A 19,442-nucleotide genomic window follows, 5' to 3' on the forward strand; every position below is an offset into this window, starting at 1 on the left:
CATGTTTCATAACCCCTCTTAATTGCTATTATCCATATTTTATGTTGGTACTAAAATAAAATAATTAAAACAAAGGAAAATGGAACACTCTTGCTTTAATCTTTATAAATTGCAATGTATTGATTAGTATAAGAGTATCCATGCCTAGAAGGAAATATCTGCTATTGACCAGCAATTTATGACAATGTTGTATAAAATATCTAAGCCCCATGATGATTCTCAAGAATATATTATTAAGTTGAATTCTTTATTACAGAGAATTTTCTCAAGTCATGATGGAGTTGAGGCAGTAAGTTGTTTCTTCTTAGGTTCATTCATTATAGCAAATTTCCAAACTGAATCTACTGAGAAATATAGATTTTTATGTCTCAATATACCATTAATTTGTGAAACATTTAGCTTTATTATTCGTAGTTACCCTTTTGTATTTTTTAAGATAAAAGTAATAAATTAACTGGGCATAGTGTCATATGCCCGTAATCTCAGTGGCTCAGGAGGCTGAGGCAAGAGGATCACAAGTTCAAAACCAGCCTCAGAAACTTAGTGAGTCCCAAAGCAACTTAGCAAGACCCTGTTTCAAAACAAAATAAATTTTCTTTTTTTTAATTTCTTTTTTTTTAAGAGAGAGTGAGAGAGGAGAGAGAGAGAGAGAATTTTTTTTTTAATATTCATTTTTTAGTTCTCAGCGGACACAACATCTGTGTTGGTATGTGGTGCTGAGGATCGAACCCGGGCCGCACGCATGCCAGGCGAGCGCGCTACCGCCTGAGCCACATCCCCAGCCCCAAAACAAAATAAATTTTCAAAGGCTGGGGATGTTTCTCAGTGGTTAAGTGCCTCTGGGTTCAAACCCCAGTATCAAATATATATATTAAATTGAATTCAAGACTGACAAATCAATCATTCCTTCATTTAACCAAAAAAAATAGTTGTACAAGGGTTCTGTACTATGTGTGTACTAGATTCTGGAGGTTGAAAGACAAATACAATAAAGTATATACTCTACTCTTTCTCTTCTGATTTAGTACAGAGAGAGGAATATTTTCCCCCAGGCAAAGTATTCTATTAAAATGGGATCTGGGGGTTTTGTTTTGGTTTAGTTTGGTTTGGTTTGGGTTTTTGTAGGTAAGCTTAAAAGTAATGTTGCCCTTACTGTGCAGGGAAAGCCATGTTAGGATTTTTAATCTACAAAACAGCGGTTTTAATTGAACCACTCTAGCTATTCCACTGTGAATTAGACTGCAAAACATGCTGTTATGGCGCATCTTGGGCTTTCAGAAAGAGAAATGGTCTTCCACAGCAAAGAGAGAAAAATCTCCTTCAGCACAAACATAAATGGCCCTCAAACCAGCACGCACCCCAGGAGGACAGGGCATTGCTCTCCCTCTTCAGGACAGAGCTGACAGCACCCTCTTCCTTCACTCACCTTTCAGGCTTCACAGTGCTGGTCATTCTGTCTTTCTGTTGAAAAGATGAGACAGACTCCACCTAACATGATAGAGCAAGACATAGACTTGTATTTAAGTTTCAGATATTTATTAATTAGTATAAGAAACTCCAACAAAGCAGTAGAATTTCCTTTTAAAGGAGAAATACTCCTGAGTTAGTGAAAAAAAGTGTGGAAGGCTTCTGGGAGGCTTTCCTTCTTTGCAGTCTTACAGGAAACATTTCATTTAGAAGTCTTGCCCTGCTTTTTTTCAGTTTGCTATAATCCACACTGACCAAATATTGATCACAGGGACCCAGTTTGTTCCAGGAATTGGGTGATTCTTTCTGTCTGAGCTGATATCTGGGTTGAAGGATGCCAACACCACATGCAGCACCACTTCGGCACCTCACACTGGATCAATGCTTCTTGGCCTCATTGGGGACTTGGTGACGCATATGTGTGGCAGAGGACTCTGGTCTGAAAATAAAACAAAACTGCCAGGCTGGGGACTAAGTAGTCTCTGTAAACTGAAGGTAGTTAATTAAACACTGATCTCAGTTTGGCTCCAGAACTGCTCACAATCTATTTTGCCGGAGGTCTAAAGGCATTTGACTCTAGGATAAATTCACACTCAGAGTAAATAATAACTTACTATGTGAATTTTTATCATGCAAATTTGGATAGACTCAGTAAATGAGAAGTGGTAATTATTTTTCCCCAATCAATTAAAATTTTATAAAGCTGCATTGTTTGGGTGGAGCTACCGTAGACTCTCTGAAGCATACAGAAAACATCAGATATTGTCCCTGTAGTCAGAAAGTTTAGAGAAGTTTAAGACAAGGGGAGCTTTCTATAAACAGCACAAAAGAGTCTGTATGTGGTGAAGAGTTCTATGTAATAGATCTGTGCTACAAGTTTAGAAACAAAAGAACTGAAGGACAGCAGCATCATTTCAGATTATTGATACATACAAGTTTAATATTAAAAAAAAGTTGCTTGGATATTTTTGTTTCCTCAATAAAAAAGATGGATTTGACAGTGTCCTCAGCTTTGGGTAGTTGGTTGGTTGGTTTCAGTATTCATTTTATTGATACTAGCACTAACATAAGTCTTAATGATAATCTGCTCCTATTTGATGAACAGCTATGGATTGACTATCCATTACAAGCAAGCATTCCCTCTCACAGTAAAGAAAGGAAGGCTTAGAATTAGCCCAGGCTTCATTCATAAACTAAAACCAAATATAACTGTTGACAATAAGATAATGTTCAGCACAAGGATTTAAATTGAATAGCCATATCCCCATCAAATTCATTTTTTTTGTAACATGCTATATACAAAATGGCTTTCATGTGCTTTAATCCAATCCCAAAAAATGTAACCCAACCTAAAAAAAAAAATGTACCTGATGGTTCTAAACTTAAGACATTCATTAGATGAAAAAAAAAAAAACACAAACTGGTAGTGAAATAAGGAAAAAATCTTTGAGTGTTGATAAAATATATTCATATGAAGTCTAGACAGTGACATGAAGATCACATTAAGTGAATTGAATAGTTAACAGTAGAATTCTCCAGCCAAAGAGAATTAGTATTTAGGACTAAAATGTCTATAACCAAAAGTGGAAATTAGATATTTGATGACACACAGTTATATGAAACTATCTAATGAATCTCACCCTCATTCTGAAGACAAAATGTAACTAAAGAGTAAATATTTTAAAAACTCAGATTCGAAACTTTGTTTCCTTACAGGTAGAACTGATAATGACTAAAAGACATAAAAGGTATGAAAAACAAACTAAGAAGTGAATTCCTCGATATGATGTGGAATTGCAACTATAAAGGCCCTGGAAAATAGACTCTTCAAGAGGTGGTTTCAAGGTTTGCGTTAGATCTTAGACTGCTGAGGAAGCTTTCCATGACTCGGGTTCCCATTTCTTTTTATCTTCTCTGAATTCATCTAGGACATGAAAAAAAACTAATACGAATCTAACACTTATGTCCGCCAACCAAAATGCATATTTAAACAGATGTTCAAAGTGTTCAGAGGCAGGCTGTGGGTCCTCCTGCTTCTGCTTTGTTCTTTCAACATAATCTGCTTTCTCTGTGTTGGATCCAAGAGGTCATTAATGAACTTTCCCTCTGACCAAGAGGAGTTCTACCTCTTTAGACATCAGGTTTTTTTTTTTTTTTTCAGCTGGAAATTACAGCCTTATTTCTGTTGACATTACTTAAAAGAAAAACACAAAAGATAATATCCTGACCTGTTGAAGCTAAATTTAAGCTTACATAAGCAGATTCTCTAAATGAATGTCTTTAATTTCATTGTTGCTCAGGGTGACTTTACTGATCAAAAGAGGCAGCACAAAAAAATTGCTAAGTGAAGTCATTGTGGTATTCTTAACAGTCCTAAATGTCAATTTGAAGAATAGGCCGCTTCTTCTGAAGCACTCCTATTTAAAACAGAGTGGACAGCAACATTGATGGATGATCAAGGCAGTCTGAGTCACACAAGGGGACTTTATGCCTCTGCAAGTGAGGAGACAAATGCAGAATTTTTTTCTATCATTCTCACACAGCTATGAAATGCCTTTAGCTATTCAAAATGCAAAACTGCCTACCAAAATCAGAAAGAAGATAATTCATTCTTTCCTTCCACCTGCATTGGTAAGAACCACAAGCAGGGTGGGAACTTCTCCAGATTTCTTTATTTTGTTCCCCTTTTTGCATCCATTTACTATACAAACTGTTTTCTCTAGCTAACCTATCAGAAAGACATCTGTTACCTTTACAGAAGCCAACGCACATTGGTGTATGTCACGCTTCAGTTATTCAGTGCCAACACTGTGAAACAAATCTTTTTATCAAGCTTTGTCTGAAAGTCTCTTTTGCTCTGTCAGTCACTAAGGAGAGATACATGTGTTGCCTAATCCTGAACTTCAGACCCCAGTAGCAAGTGATCTATGAGCTTCGTTATTTTCTCCCAGGCTACTAACATGACATGTTACCTCTATAGCTCACTTTCCAGTTTTGAAACTACCCTGTCAAGCACAATGCATTAATAACAAAACATGAAGCATCCCTAATATAACCCTGTGCCCTTGTGCACCATTCTTCCATTACTTTCCACCTTTCTGTCTCAAGACAGAAAACTAAAAGGATAAGATACAATGCTATAAATAGAAAAATATGGCAATTCATGGAGGCCTTATACAGGTATGCAAGATGTAGGAGAATTATCATGTAACTATTGACACTTTAAGTTTTATGTTTTGGTGTACCAAAAAAAAAAGTTTTTTTTGAGATCTGAAGATGAAGATGAGAAGAGCAAAGTTTTGGACAAGCAAGTTTAAATAACAGATCATTGCATGAGGAACCCATATATACCTCCATTTACATTTTCTCTGGCTTAATCATTTGTTTGCTTTTCTGCCCTGAAGAACCTTGGCTGTCCATTGCAAAACCCTCTTCATATTGGCAGCATTCCACTCTATTTATCATCATATAGAGTCTGTGTCAGCAGATCCAGTGGCCGCTCTGAGAGTTGCCCTCCCACTGGGTGGATGATGAGCTCAACTGATCCATCCCTGAAAGTGCTGAGGGAGCTTCTAGCCCAGATGGCCTTCTTGCTGATCGTGTCTGAGGATTGTTTTATTTTGTTTTTCTTTCCCCTAAGCTGGCTCATTTAATGTAGGAGATATCAGAAGCTGTTCGGTCAGAGCTTAAAATAACAAAAAAAAAGATTTATGAATTATAGTGCAGCTTAAAAAGATTCAAAGATAATCACCAAAGTTATTTCCTCAGTGATAAAGAGAAGTGATTTTGATATGTGTTTGAATATCTATCACTATTAACAGGTTCAAAGGCAGTCTGCTTTGTGCATTGTTCTCAAAAATCAATGATTTTGCATTTAATGTATACTTTGCTGCATATTTCAGTGTGTCCTCATGTAGAGGACATGGAAATTATTTCAAATGTAATTTTAAAGGTTAAAATATCTAGACATATGCATGTGGGTCTTCCATATTCATTGTAGAGAAGACTACCTCCATTTCACTCCTGAATTCTCCTTGATTGTTTCTCCTTAGCAATTACTGAATATGCCCCAAAGGGCCAAGATTTAGTCACATGTAGTCTTCTTAACTACTTGGAGCATATAACTGCACAAAAAATGTGTTCAGCACAATATTAATCACTCAGTGGCCCTTTCAACTATCCAAATGGAATGACCTGGCTCAGCTCACAGAAGACTCTGTCATCATAGACAGTACTGGAAGATGATACATCCAGGTGTCCAAAGACATCATAATAGTATGAATTTTGCTGTCAGTTAAATATTCATTTGAATTTAATATTAGAAACTTAATGGCAAAGTGATTTGCATTTGGGTAATGTCATCAGTTATAAAACTTAATAATTAAGTATTTATCCAAGAATGACCAATAGGAGCTAGAGAGAGCTGGAGAGATTCTGAGGGTATATAAGACGTGACAGGAGTTCAGACAGAACTGATTTAATGTTGGCTGAAATGAAAATATAAACAGTAACATCACTTTCCCTTAGGTAACAGAACACTTTTTAAATATTACTTATAAATTTTGCATGTTAAAAACATTTGGAAAACATTTCAGGAATGTGAAAGAGTGCAATTATATTTGGATATTCTCATGTGAAAAGCAGAAATAAACTAATTCTGGACTGCATATGACTATTAAGTTTGTAGGATAGAAGTCAAACCCAGGCTGTCGAGTATGATAAAGTAGACATAAAGTGCAACAAGAAAGAAACCAACATCAAGAGCTAAGACTTAAATTATTTAGGAAGTATTTTAAGTATGCTCAAATATAAAAAGTAATTTGCAAGAGGTGTGGCTTTAGTCAGATATGCAACTTATTTTGCATAAATTTATGCAAGAAAGTTCCTGGGAGAGAATAAGTTTTAGACATTAAAAGTGGTAACAAAATCTTCCCACCTTACAATTACAATTTGGGGGTGTGTATGTCATAAAAAGCATCATTCCTTCTAGAAACTTCTTGTCAAGAGTAAATTAGATCCTTTTCATATGGAAAGTGCGTAATCATAACCCTAATACATGTTCAATCTCCCCAACAATTTTTGCATGCATTATCTCTACATTGGAGATGTGAGTTTTTCAAATTAATAACATATATTTATAAAATATCTGAAAATATTTTCTTATTTCTTCCAAAAATTATCAATAAAAGGAAAGGCACTTAGTCACTATACATAACCATTATTCTTGCATCTACTGGCTTAATTTTAAATTTTAACTGAGATTTTTATCTAAAGTGTTCAGATAAATAAATGTCATTTAATGAGTTTAGACCTGCTCTTCAACTGGCTTATAGTCTAAATCAGGAGATGGACACTAAAATGATATTTAATACTGAATCTGGGCCTTTGTCTGGTCTATAAAAGTTTGCCAACCAGAGTTTGTTCAGCATACAGATACGTTGTTTATTAGCCTTCTTGTTGACTCAGAAACTGAATTATTGAAACTTAGAGCAATACATGTAAAGTCGTATCATATACTCAAAGTTTCCTTTATTCTCATATTTAGGAAAAGCACACATTATACCAGAAAAACAGATTCTTCTGCTAGCAAGCTAATAAATTTCATTATCCTATTAAATACACCTTGGTTCTGTGGAGGAGACCTTTATAGAGAACCACCTTGTGCTGGGTACTATACTATTTCCCAGGGATGGTAAGAGTACTAGGCAACCACTCCTTGGAGTCCTGGATCAGACAAAGCATTGTGAATGGTCTGTCTCCCACTCTATCAAAGAGACAGTCCCATAGAATCCCACATCAGGATGTTCAAAATGTACACATTTTGTCAATTTTAAAAGGTTTTGAGATCATTAAATGCAGGACTCTTCTACCCCTCTGAAAATGGACTTTTAAACCTTTCTTAATAAAGCAAGAAAGGATGTTCTCAAACTAGAAAGCCTCCTGTGAAATTGTTCTCCACGTAAAATTTTGGTTGCAGCTTTTCAGAGGGTGGAGCAATAGCTCTGCTTTGTCAAGGGCCTTGTAGCTTTAGCAGACACAGGATCATGGAGTCTGAGGGAAGCAAAATGGGGACACGAATACACAGATAATTTCATTCCTGTTTGTAAAGTGTTCAAAAATAGACATTTGGCCAGGTGCGGTGGCACACCGCTTGGGAGGCTGAGACAGGAGGATTGCGAGTTCAAAGCCAACCTCAGCAACGGCGAGGCACTAAGCAACTCAATGAGACCATGTCTCTAAATTAAAAAAATACAAAATAGGACTGGGGATGTGGCTCAGTAGTCAAGTGTCCCTGACATTTGATCAACCTGCTGTTTGAACACCAGAAAAGGATACTAATCAGAATGGTGAAGATGTGTGGAAAGAATTGAAAGAACTCTCCCCAGAGTAAGTGATATGTGAAGCTAGAAAAGGTAGTAGGTAACCAGAGCAGTGGGCACTTAAAATAGGGAGAATATGTGAATCAGGGCACAGAGATGTAGGACTTAAACTCTTTACGTCCAGGATCCCTAAATGTAGCCAACAGTTATGACAGTGTGCATTTTTTCAAAGGCTCTGTTAGCCAATTAATTCAGAAATTCCGTAGTTGATTAAAAACTATGACAGTATATATTTATAGGCACTTACTGATCTTAGAAGACAAAGCAGAAGAGAAGCACTCAAGTTCATAAACAGTATGGGTGTCTTTGATATGCTAAGGAAAACTTTCCTTTCCCACGAGAATCAAAGCCCCATGATATGGGGATTTGCCCTATGCATAGCTCTACCTCCAGCATCTAGAATAGAAGCTGATGCAGGTGTTTGTTTAGTATGGCTATTTAGTAACAAATAGGGCCTCAAAGACAAACAAGACAGATCTGGTACCTCTCCTTGTAGTGTAAATGTTCTAGTACCAAGGTTTTAACCTAAAATAGGTGAGGGGAGTTGTAACTCATATAGGAAAAACAATTACCTTTTAATTACCTCTTTTATCTTTCTTAACATGTAACTAGAATTTTAAGAACACACGATAGGCACATGATAGTCACAAAAGACTCAGTGGAAAAATCAGACAGGAATGAATCCCGTACTTCATAAAGAGGGATAAATTTATGTCATTCACAGGAAAATGGATAGAACTTGAAAATAGACTGTGACCCCACAGTCTAGTTGGGGTCAGTCAGGTAAATGATGGCACTCACACATGGTTGACCACACACTAAGAATGGTAGAGAGATTTCTCTGAGAGCACATGGTAGGAAAAACTAACCTCGTCTGTGAATCAGAGAAGTCTGGAACTGTGTGGTTGTGACAGGCAGAATTCTAAGGTGACCCCCAATGATCCCTGCTTTTATGTAATCCCCTCCCCTTGAGAGGGAAGGACTTGTGACTTGCTTTTAAAATATGGCAAAGGTGAAAGTATTTTGCACACAATAATTAATGCCCCTGACTTTAAGTTATTCAAAAGGGAGACTATGACTATGGCCATACTACCCTGAATGCACCTGATCTCAAAAGAGACTATCCTGGGTGGGCCTCACCTCATCAGGTAAACTCTTTACAAAGGTCTAGAAGTGAGAGACCCAGTGAAGTAGCTTCTCCCTGCCTCCACTGCTGGCCTTGAAAAAGCTTCCAGAGAGCTGACAGCAATAATGAAATGAACCCTGACAGCAGCACGAGAGAGCTTGGAAGTAGATGTGTCCTTAGTCTAGCCTCTGGATGGTATTGCATCCTGGCTGGCTCTTTGACACCCTGGGCAGACAGATAGCTATGCCCCACCCAGACTCCCAGCCCAGGAGACCTGTGACAAAGTAAATGTGTGATATTAAAAAAAAAATCAATTGTAAATATAGGTCACAAACCACAGAAATTTTAGCAATACCTGTAACCTCATCAAACATTAAAAAAAAAATCACAGATAATTTCATGTGTCATTGTAGGGTTGCACATATCTAAAAATACCATTTTGCTCATGCTGATTTTTAAGTTTCTTGTTATTGATATGCCGTTAGATTTTATTATTTAATCCATGAATAAAAAGCAAATAGCTTGTGATATCATAAATTTAGTTTTTGATACTTTGAATTACTTTTTTTTGTAATCCTATGAAATTCATCTTATGCACTTAAAAGCATTGTCCTAAATAAGGGAACTAAAAACCTCATCTGAATGCTAAATAGGCTAAATAGGTCTGTGATACCAGAAATTGTTAAGAACTGCAGGCTAGGGAGAGAAAATAAATTAATTAAACCAGTGATTATTATTTAATGTATGATGTGATGAATGCATGATAGGGGAAAAATACTTATTTACCTTAGGTGCAGGTATGTGTGACCTGGTAAATTGGGGTGGTCTTATAAAGACATCCAGAGAAGTTATGCTGTGGCTCCCCTTGAAAATCAGTAGGAAGGCATCACACGTTCAAGGAACTAAAGGAAGTGTGTTAGGAAAGGAACTAGAATGTGAAGTTGTGAGTAGGTAGACAGATGATTGGGGGCAAAAGATGAAGCTGAAAAAATCACATTAGATCCTTCGGCTCATGAGCGTGATGATTGGGTGTTCATGCTGTAGTGTGAGATTTGCCTCCCTCTAAACCTTGCTATGACATTGGCACATTACCCATGTGACATGAACTTTGAGGATCCTATGACTCTTTTTCATTAAAAAAAAAAAAGAAAAGATCACATTAGAACAAGTAAGGTAAGCCTCAAAATAGTTTGCACTTTATTCTAAGGATTATGAGAAGTTCCTGGTGCATTTTTAAAAACAAAGTAAAAAAAAAAATCACTTTGAAAAGAATTCACTTTGAGGAGAGGTAAGCATTAAGCCAGAAGAAATATGGTTGCATTAATTCAAGAAGATTGTGTGAAACCTGCATTGTCTTCAGAAAAATATGGAAATAAAGAAAATGGACATGATTCTAGAACATATTATGCAATTATACTCAACTTTATTACTACTACCATTGTTGTTGATATTGATTATAATTAACCAATAAACTTTATAGCTGTTGCTTAATAATACAGACCATTTAAGTAACTTTAGGTGGCTTAAGTAATTGAAGTTCAGTGAGGAAATAAGTAGGAGTTTCAGCAAATGACAAGTGGCATTTTAACTGACAGTCCATGTAGGAAGACCTGCCAGACACATGCTGCCTGTAGTGATGTCCATTTCCTAACATTATCCTAAGCCTTCAAGAACCTGCATCATTTTGCATGAAATTTTTATTATCTGCTTCTATTTCAATTTTATCACCAGCCAAATCCTCTTTTGTCCATACATCCTCCTCCCCAGGATGCAACTCAATAGTTTCATTCATTCTATCCAACTTATCCATTATCCTACAATCAAATGCAGAATTTTTGGAAAGATTGCTTTATTTTTTCCTAACATGTATTTATTTATTTTGATGTTTTCAATTGATCACATCTTAAATCTTTTTTCTCTTTCCAGACCCATTGAAACATGAAAAACTATGACATTTATTGTATATATTGGCAGTAATGCATGAGACTTGGAAATCATGTGAGCTGGCCTGGCCTCTTGAAACACTTAGATTTTGTTGTAAATAGTCTTATGTATATCGATATTAATTTTAGTCACATTTCCAGAATTCAATAAGCATGGTATCAGTAGTGCTGTTACTTTCCCCTTGAGTGTGATATGACTGCCGTCAGTGTTCTGTCCCTCCATTATTCTTTGAGACCAAAGAAAAGACAAGTCAATAGTAGGTAATAGGTGGTTATGAACACATGGGAAACTAAGCAAATAACATTAAGAAATAAAAGTTCTTTTTACTATATAGTAAAGTAACATCTTCTGTAAGTAAGTGAGCATCCATTTTCTTCAAATGTTTTTGATACAATTTCAACTTAACTTTCAGATTAATACTCCCAGAGCTACTGATAATTTTGTCATAGAAAAAAACACAAAGAAGTTTTTATCATCGCCCTTTTTTTACAATGAAGTTTTCATCTTATCTTGATAATAAGAAGAAGCCTGAAATAAATTCAAGAGATGATACAAATGGCACTCTATTAGAAGCACTAACCACATAAGAAATGCTAAAGAAGTTGTGTCTAGATAAGGAACAATGCACAAATCAAGCTTACTAACAATATAAAGTTATAGCCTAAAGGTTCAATTAGTGATGCACTTCTTTTAAAAAAGAATCATGGTATATGTATAACTTTAAAAAAATCTTTGTCATCTGCACCTAAGATAGAGCATTAATATCCAGGATATACAAAGAACTCAAAAAACTTAATAACAAAAAAAACAAATAACCCAATCAATAAATGAGCAAAGGAACTGGACATGTACTTCTTAGAAGAAGAAATACATGCGAATGGTCAAAAATATATTTAAAAAGTTCACATCTTTAGCAATTAGAGAAATGCAAATTAAAACTACACCAAGATTTTATATTACTCCAATCAGAATAGCAATTATCAAGAATACAAGTAACAATAAATGTTGGGAAGGATGTGGGGAAAAGGTACACTCCCACATTGTTTGTGGGACTGCAAATTGCTGCAACCACTCTGGAAAGCAGCATGAACATTCCTCAGAAAACATGGAATGGAACCACCATTTGACCCAGTTATCCCACTCCTTGGTATATACCCAAAAGACTTAAAATCAGAATACTACAATGACAAAGCCACATCAATGTTGATAGCAGCTCAATTCACAATAGCTAAGCTATGGGAAAAACGTAGGTGCCCTTCAAAAGATGAATGGATAAAGAAAATGTGGTATATATGCAATGAAATATTATTCAGTCATAAAGAAGAATGAAACTGGCATTTGCCAGTAAACAGAACTGGAGATTATCATGCTAAGTAAAATAAGCCAATCCCCCCAAAACAAAGGTTGAAGGTTTTCTTTGGTAGATGGATACTAACACACAATAGGGGGAGGAGGAGAATAGAAGTTCATTGGACTACACAAAGGGAAATGATGGAAAGGGAAGGAATGAGCATAGGAAAGACTGTAAAATGAAAAAGACATAACTTTCCTGTGCTCATATATGAATACACAACCAGTGAAATGCCATATCATGTACAACCACAAGAATGAAATCCTAATTAGAGTAAGTTATACTGCATGTATGTATAATAGATCAAAATATAGTCTACTGTGGTGTATATCTAAAAACAACAAATATTTTTAAAAATGGGAAAACATCAAAGTGTTTGATTCTACCAATGTAAATAGTCAGGTAGCATGATTACATAGTGAGCTTTTGGGTCTGTGAGGACATTCTGGCTCTCTATTTACCACTACATAAAGTCTAAATTCCCTTGCAATTTTCTTGGAACACCATCTGCAACATTAAAATTTGTTACCTAATTCCAACCCTAATTCATTCTCAGTAGTTAGGACTCCAGTTTTCTTCCAATCTAAGTAATGCTTTGTTTCCATAATCTGGATAAATGTCACCTCTCACTTAAATCAGTTAATAACCCTACCACTTTGAAACTGTAGTGGGTTCTTTTATATCTTGTCCATTTTCCCCTTCGTGTGACTTGGAGTCAGTGTGACACCATTGAAATTAATTGTCTGCTAACTTCTACTATTTACTCTTGATGTTATCTACTTTCTGGCAAGAACACAAACTCTGTCTGCTTGCCTTCGGGTGTCTACCCACAGAACTGAATGCATGTATTTAGTTGATTGCTGATTAATATTTAAATAACAAAATTGTTTGAAATTTTGGAACAGGATAGTTCCAAATTAGAATTCTGCCTCATCTGTGCATTGACTTATTCAGCAAATATTTATTGGGTACTCACTATGTTCCAGAAACTGTTCTAGATTCAACAATAAAAATAAGAAAAAGTCAATAACGGCACATATACACACAACCAACACCACCACCCCACACACGTACACTCACAGAACAATACTTTCTATACCCATGAAGCTAGCATTCAAGCAAAGAGGATAATAAAAATGATAAATTTGTTTTTAGATCAACAAAGAAAAGAATAAAGTAAATGACAAAAATGTTGAGAAAGGAAAGATTGAACCACATGAAGAGGTAACTTTCAGTAAAGACTTGAAGAAAATGGGGGAATTCGTCCTCAGAACTTATCTGGGGAAATTTGTCAGGCAGGAGTAATATTCAATGAGACACCTTGATTTAGAAACCATCAGCTTCCTTAGAGTGTGTGAGGAGAAGTGAAAAAACAAAATTTGGTTAAAAATAGAAAACAAAGGACAGAGACAGAAAGTATCTGAGAGGTAATGTATGTTTTATCACATGGGACTTTGCATATGATAAGAATTTCATCTTGACTGGGAAGAGGAATGATATAATCTGACTTATATTTTGCATCATCTCTCTGGATACTGATTAAAAAGGGATACTGGATACTGATTATTAGTTGGGCAATTGTGGAATGCTTGGACCAGCACTGGGAGTAATGAGAGGTGGCTGAGTTCAGGATATAGAAAGTTAATAAATTTACTCAAAAGTTGAGCCATCAGGGTTTGCTATTATAGAGTGGGACAGGAAGGGAGGCATTCAGGATGATGCTGAGATATTGAGCTCTAGAACCTGAAAAGAGAATTGTCATTAAGGAGATGAGGACAAAGGATAGAGTACTTGTGGGAAACCAGGTAGAGGTTAGGTTTTAACATTAATTTTGAAATGCTTATCATTAGAATTCCAAGTAGACATAGTTCCAAGCCTAATTTTGTTCCAGAACAAATTCCAAGTTGGCAGTTAGATATGTTGTTCTCAATTCAAAAGAGTTGATCAGAATAAAGATATAAATTTGAGAGCTATTAGTAGTAAGATGATGCTGAAAGCCATCTCTAGAGATCATCAGCTGATAGAAAGTTGGAAGAGAAAAAAATAGATCCAAATAATAATAAACTGTGCCTTGAGCCACTCTAAGCTTTAGAAATGATTGAGTAAAAAATGGATCAGTGAAAAGACTAGGGAAAGAGTATCTGGGAGGGTAGAAAAAGAACTAGGTGATGTAATAGTTTACATGCCAAGTATAAAATGGTTTCTAGAGAAGAGTGACTGATTTGGTCAAATGCTCTTTGTAAATCAAGTGAGATGAGTTCTGAGAAATGCCTGCTGGGGAAAAACATGGAGGTCACTGATGATTTCCACAAGAGCAACTGCATTGAACAGGGTAAAAACCTAATTAGAAGCTGTTCAAGAAAGAAAGAAAGAAAATGAAGACAACAAGAAAAGGGACTCTTCCAAAGACATTTTTCTGTAAAGACAAGGATAAAAATGAGGCAGCAGCTACAGGAAAAATGAGTTCAGTTCCAACTTTTATAAGCAAGCTAATGAAATGATCACCAGAGAAATAAAAAATAATAATGATAATGGAGATAGACGGGAGAATTACTGGAGACGTCCCTGAGTAGGTGACAGAAGTTGGGACCTGTGCTACAAATAAAGGTCTTGGTTCTACCTTAGAGCACAGAATGTTCACCCTAGTAACAGCAGACTACGTGGAATGTTCACCCACCAAGATAAATGCGTGGACAGATAGAATGGTAGAAGTTCTTAGGAGTTCTGTTCTGAGGGCTTTGATATTTAGCTAAAGCAGAAATCAAGATGACATGCTGAAGTTGAATATGTAGAGAAGTTAAGGAAAGAGAAGAAAAATATTTTAAATAGTACTTGGGCAAGTAAGAATGATAATGAAAAACAAACACAAAATATGATCACCAGAAACCATTTAGAATTTAAAAGGAGACAAGTTACTAAGACAGTGGCTTTTCTGGTTTTTGTTTGTTTGTTTGTTTGTTTTTTGCCAGCCACATTCACCTATAAGGATACAGGTTCAGAGTGATAAAAATTGGACTTAATCTGGGTTAAATTTTGCCAAATAAATAAGGCAAATCAGAGAGGAAAAGGGAGTTGTATGTAAGCACTACTCTGATTACCCATAAATCTTGAGTAAGAAAACACTTAAGGACAATGAGGGAAAGAACAAAAATTGTAGAACCAATGAACCACTGAGTTCTAGCAGGGTCAAGGTTCTGCTGGTGAATGGCTGTGGAGAGAATTAGTCAGAGGAACAGGCAATGGGATTCACAAAGTGAGTGACTGAAGTTGAGATTAGACAGCGGTTACTGTTTTTGCCATTGTCAAGGGCAAATGGAAGTAAGTGCTTCCAATGTGAAAAGATGAAATCAAGATCACCAGAAAAGAGGAAGCTACAAAACTGAGAAAATCTGTGTGAATTTTCATTACCAACATTTTTTAACTGTAACTTTTGCCAAATTACTTACACCTTTTGAGTTTTAGCTTCTTCATAATTATAATGAAGATAATACCTAGTTCCAAATGTAGCTATGAGGAGTTTTGAAACTAACAAGATGAGGTACCTATGCCCTAAAACACTGAATTTGGATGTTTCAAATTACCTAAAATCTGAATTAGGAGGAAAGGCTGTAAATCAGAGAATATAAATATTAATTTAGTCTAAATATTAAAAATATCAATCCTTTTAGCATATTTAAGTTTAGACATGGCCAATTAGCTAAAAAAATTAATATATCCTGAATTAATAAGAACTTATATATTATGAAATCTCATTCTTAACTTGTAATGGAACCACCATTTGACTCAGTTATCTCACTCCTTGGTTTAAACTCAAAGTAATTAAAATCAGCATACTACGGGGACGCAGCCACATCAATGTTTATAGCAGTACAATTCACAACAGCCAAACTATAGAACCAACCTAGATGTCCTTCAATAAATGACCGGATAAAGAAAATGTGGTACATATACACAATGGAATATTACTCAGCTTGAACAAGAATAAAATTATGGCATTTGCAGTAAATGGATGGTAAATGAATGAATCAGACATTATTACCCTATGTACATATATGATTACATGACTTGTGTGATTCTACATCATGTACAACCAAAAGAGTGAAAATTATGCTCCATTTATGTATGATGTATCAAAATGCATTCTACTGTCATGTATAACTAATTGGGAAAAAATATTTTAATTAAAAAAATATAGCTGAAAATAAATCTCAGTCTTTATTTCCATGACAAGCAAACTGTCCAAAGTTCTTTTAATTTTGTATTTCATAAGCCTTATCTAAGACACTATTATTTGTGGTACATTAAAATTCCTTACTTTTAAAAATGAATTCCAAAATATAGATGAATAAACCAACAAAGTTTGCTTTCATAAATGAGCTTCTTGATTTTAGTCTAGAATCATGAAACATACTAAAACATAGGCTATACATCTATTAATAGGTAGATATTATACATGAATTCAATCCAGAATCTAAATCAGCTAACATCAAGTATTAACTAAGGGTAGCATGGTATAGACAGTAATATATATTTGTTTTTCCCAGTAATTTATTTACAATAGATATACTAAATCTTAATAAAATTTAGCTATTTAATCAAGAAAATGCCAAAAATAAAATTCTTGGAAGATGAAGTTAAGAATAAAATAAAGATTGTGAAAAACCAAAATCATATCTCTTAAAAACCAAAAGGGGAAAAAGAGCAAGAAATTTTATTAAAATGCATCCAGCTGTTGAAATATATAAATCTTTAACATTTAAAATGAATAGAATTTAGGGATGTGTGATTCATATGAGTATAGTCTGAAATATTAAGTCAGAGCAAACTCCAGGTCAATAAAATTTAAAATAAACTTGTAGGAACTGGATTAAATGCATATGTGTTTTACTTCAATAATGAACAGAGAATGGAAAAAAATTATCATTTTAACAGGAAAAATTAAAAGGCATTGTGTTTTACTGCAATAACTGTTATTTTTTGAATGAAAAAAAAAATACCAAATAAATTTTAAAGGAAGAAATGGGGGAATTTTAACTTTAGAGCATAATGAGTTCCATTAAAGTTGGAGACAGTTTTTTTAAATCTCTACTATAATATTATTATACATGAGGAGAAAACTTTGTGAATTGAAAACTTTGAGGTATAAATATAGCTACCAATACCATAAATTACCATTTATAGTCTACAATGTACTAACAACGTTATGTTCATTTTCAGTGAGACCAAAATAGGAAAAAAAAATATGAGTAAGCTAATTTAAACTCAAAATAAGAAAAGACATTTTAATAATAAGTGTAACAAAAATGAAATTGAGTTCCATGGTGGATATTGTGCTTCTTATCACAGGAAGTTTGATAACTAAAATGCTCTATAATACTATGAGAGTGACAACTAGAAACATCACATAGAAAAAAACATGCACAACATAGTATCATGAGGCAAAGTTGAAGCAAAGGCCAGTATCTAGGATGACAATGCAAGCAAGCCAAGGCAGGCAAATTGGTGAGTGAACAAAATCCCAGGTGGACAGGCGGGCAGGTGCATCCACATCAAGGAGATTCATCAATTTAGTTAGTGACCTAGAACAAACTCACAAACCCAGAGTAATTGTATTCCTAAAGCAGACAGTGGTAGAAGGAACACAGAAACACAAATTAGCCAAAGGGAATCTAGAAAGCACACAGCAAGAACCCATATGCTAGTAGATCACCAAAACCAGAGCCAGAATGACTGCACTAGGCAAGATGATGTTGAAATGCAGCTTCTGCTGTGCATTCCTATTTAAGAGCTGAGTCAGTGTCTCCTAGATGGAAAACCACCTGAGATAACTAGATACTTACAAAAGGAAGATGAGAAGGCACAACTTAAAAACAAATAAAATCCAAACACTTGGATTCAGAGACCACTTCAGCGACCTCAGCCATCAAAACGTGGAAAGAAATAGCTAATTGAACTCTGCACAAAATAAGGAAAATAATTAGGTATAAAACCGAGCACATATAAAAGGTAATTTTTAACTATTAATATTTCTCAGTCTATTCAACAATTCAGTGAATCTGTTAACAGGTTTCCTAGATATTGTTTGTTAATTCATTCAGATATTCCTACAAATAAAAATATTAAATATCACCTTATTGTTTACCATAATTCTTTTTCTTTATAAGAATATTGAATGCATTTCTTTTTTTTTCTTTTTTTTTTATTGTTGGTCGTTCAAAACATTACATAGTTCTTTTTTTTTTTTTTATTGGTCGTTCATAACATTACATAGTTCTTAATACATCATATTACACAGTTTGATTCACGTGGATTATGAACTCCCCCTTTTACCCCATATACAAATTGCTGTATCATATCAGTTTCCCTTCCATTGATTGACATATTGCCTTTCTAGTGTCTGATGTATTCTGCTGTCTGTCCTATTCTCTACTATCCCCCCTCCCCTCCCCTCCCCTCCCCTCCCCTCCCCTTTTCTTTCTCTACCCCTTCTACTGTAAATCATTTCTTCCATTTGTATTATCTTCTTACCCCTCCTTTCCTCTTATATGACATTTTGTATAACCCTGAGGATCGCCTTCCATTTCCATGCAATTTCCCTTCTCACTCCCTTTCCCTCCCACCTCTCATCCCTGTTTAATGTAAATCTTCTTCTCAAGCTCTTCGTCCCTACCCTGTCCTTGTTTACTCCCCTTATATCAAAGGAGTCATTTGGTATTTGTTTTTTAAAGATTGACTAGCTTCACTTAGCATAATCTGCTCTAATGCCATCCATTTCCCTCCAAATTCTATGATTTTGTCATTTTTTAATGCAGAGTAATACTCCATTGTGTATAAATGCCACATTTTTTTAACTTTTGTGCATGGTGAGAGAAAGGGGTTCAGCTTCATTTTGTTGCATATGAATTTCCAGTTTTCCCAGCACCATTTGTTGAAGATGCTAACCTTTCTCCATTGCATGCTTTTAGCGCCTTCATCCCTGGGATGCAAGGTTGGTTCAATATACGGAAATCAATAAATATTATTCACCACATCAATAGACTTAAAGATAATAACCATATGATCATCTCGATAGATGCAGAAAAAGCATTCAACAAAGTACAGTATCCTTTTATGTTCAAAATACTAGAAAAACTGGGGATAACAGGAACTTACCTCAACATTGTAAAAGCTATAT

General features: G+C 35.1%; 1 protein-coding gene and 1 non-coding gene across 10 annotated transcripts in view; both read left to right on the forward strand.

The window, feature by feature from the left end:
- The window catches only part of Gria4 (glutamate ionotropic receptor AMPA type subunit 4), a 333,715-nt gene that overhangs the window by 154,512 nt on the left and 159,761 nt on the right, over positions 1-19,442 (forward strand). The gene's annotated exons all lie outside the window — the stretch shown is intronic.
- LOC113190001 (small nucleolar RNA U13) lies at positions 9,974-10,075 on the forward strand. Its single transcript, XR_003301722.2, has one exon. It is a non-coding gene; the product is annotated as a small nucleolar RNA U13 (small nucleolar RNA).

This window comes from Urocitellus parryii, chromosome 4, assembly GCF_045843805.1.
Source record: "Urocitellus parryii isolate mUroPar1 chromosome 4, mUroPar1.hap1, whole genome shotgun sequence".
NCBI classification, from domain to species: domain Eukaryota; kingdom Metazoa; phylum Chordata; class Mammalia; order Rodentia; family Sciuridae; genus Urocitellus; species Urocitellus parryii.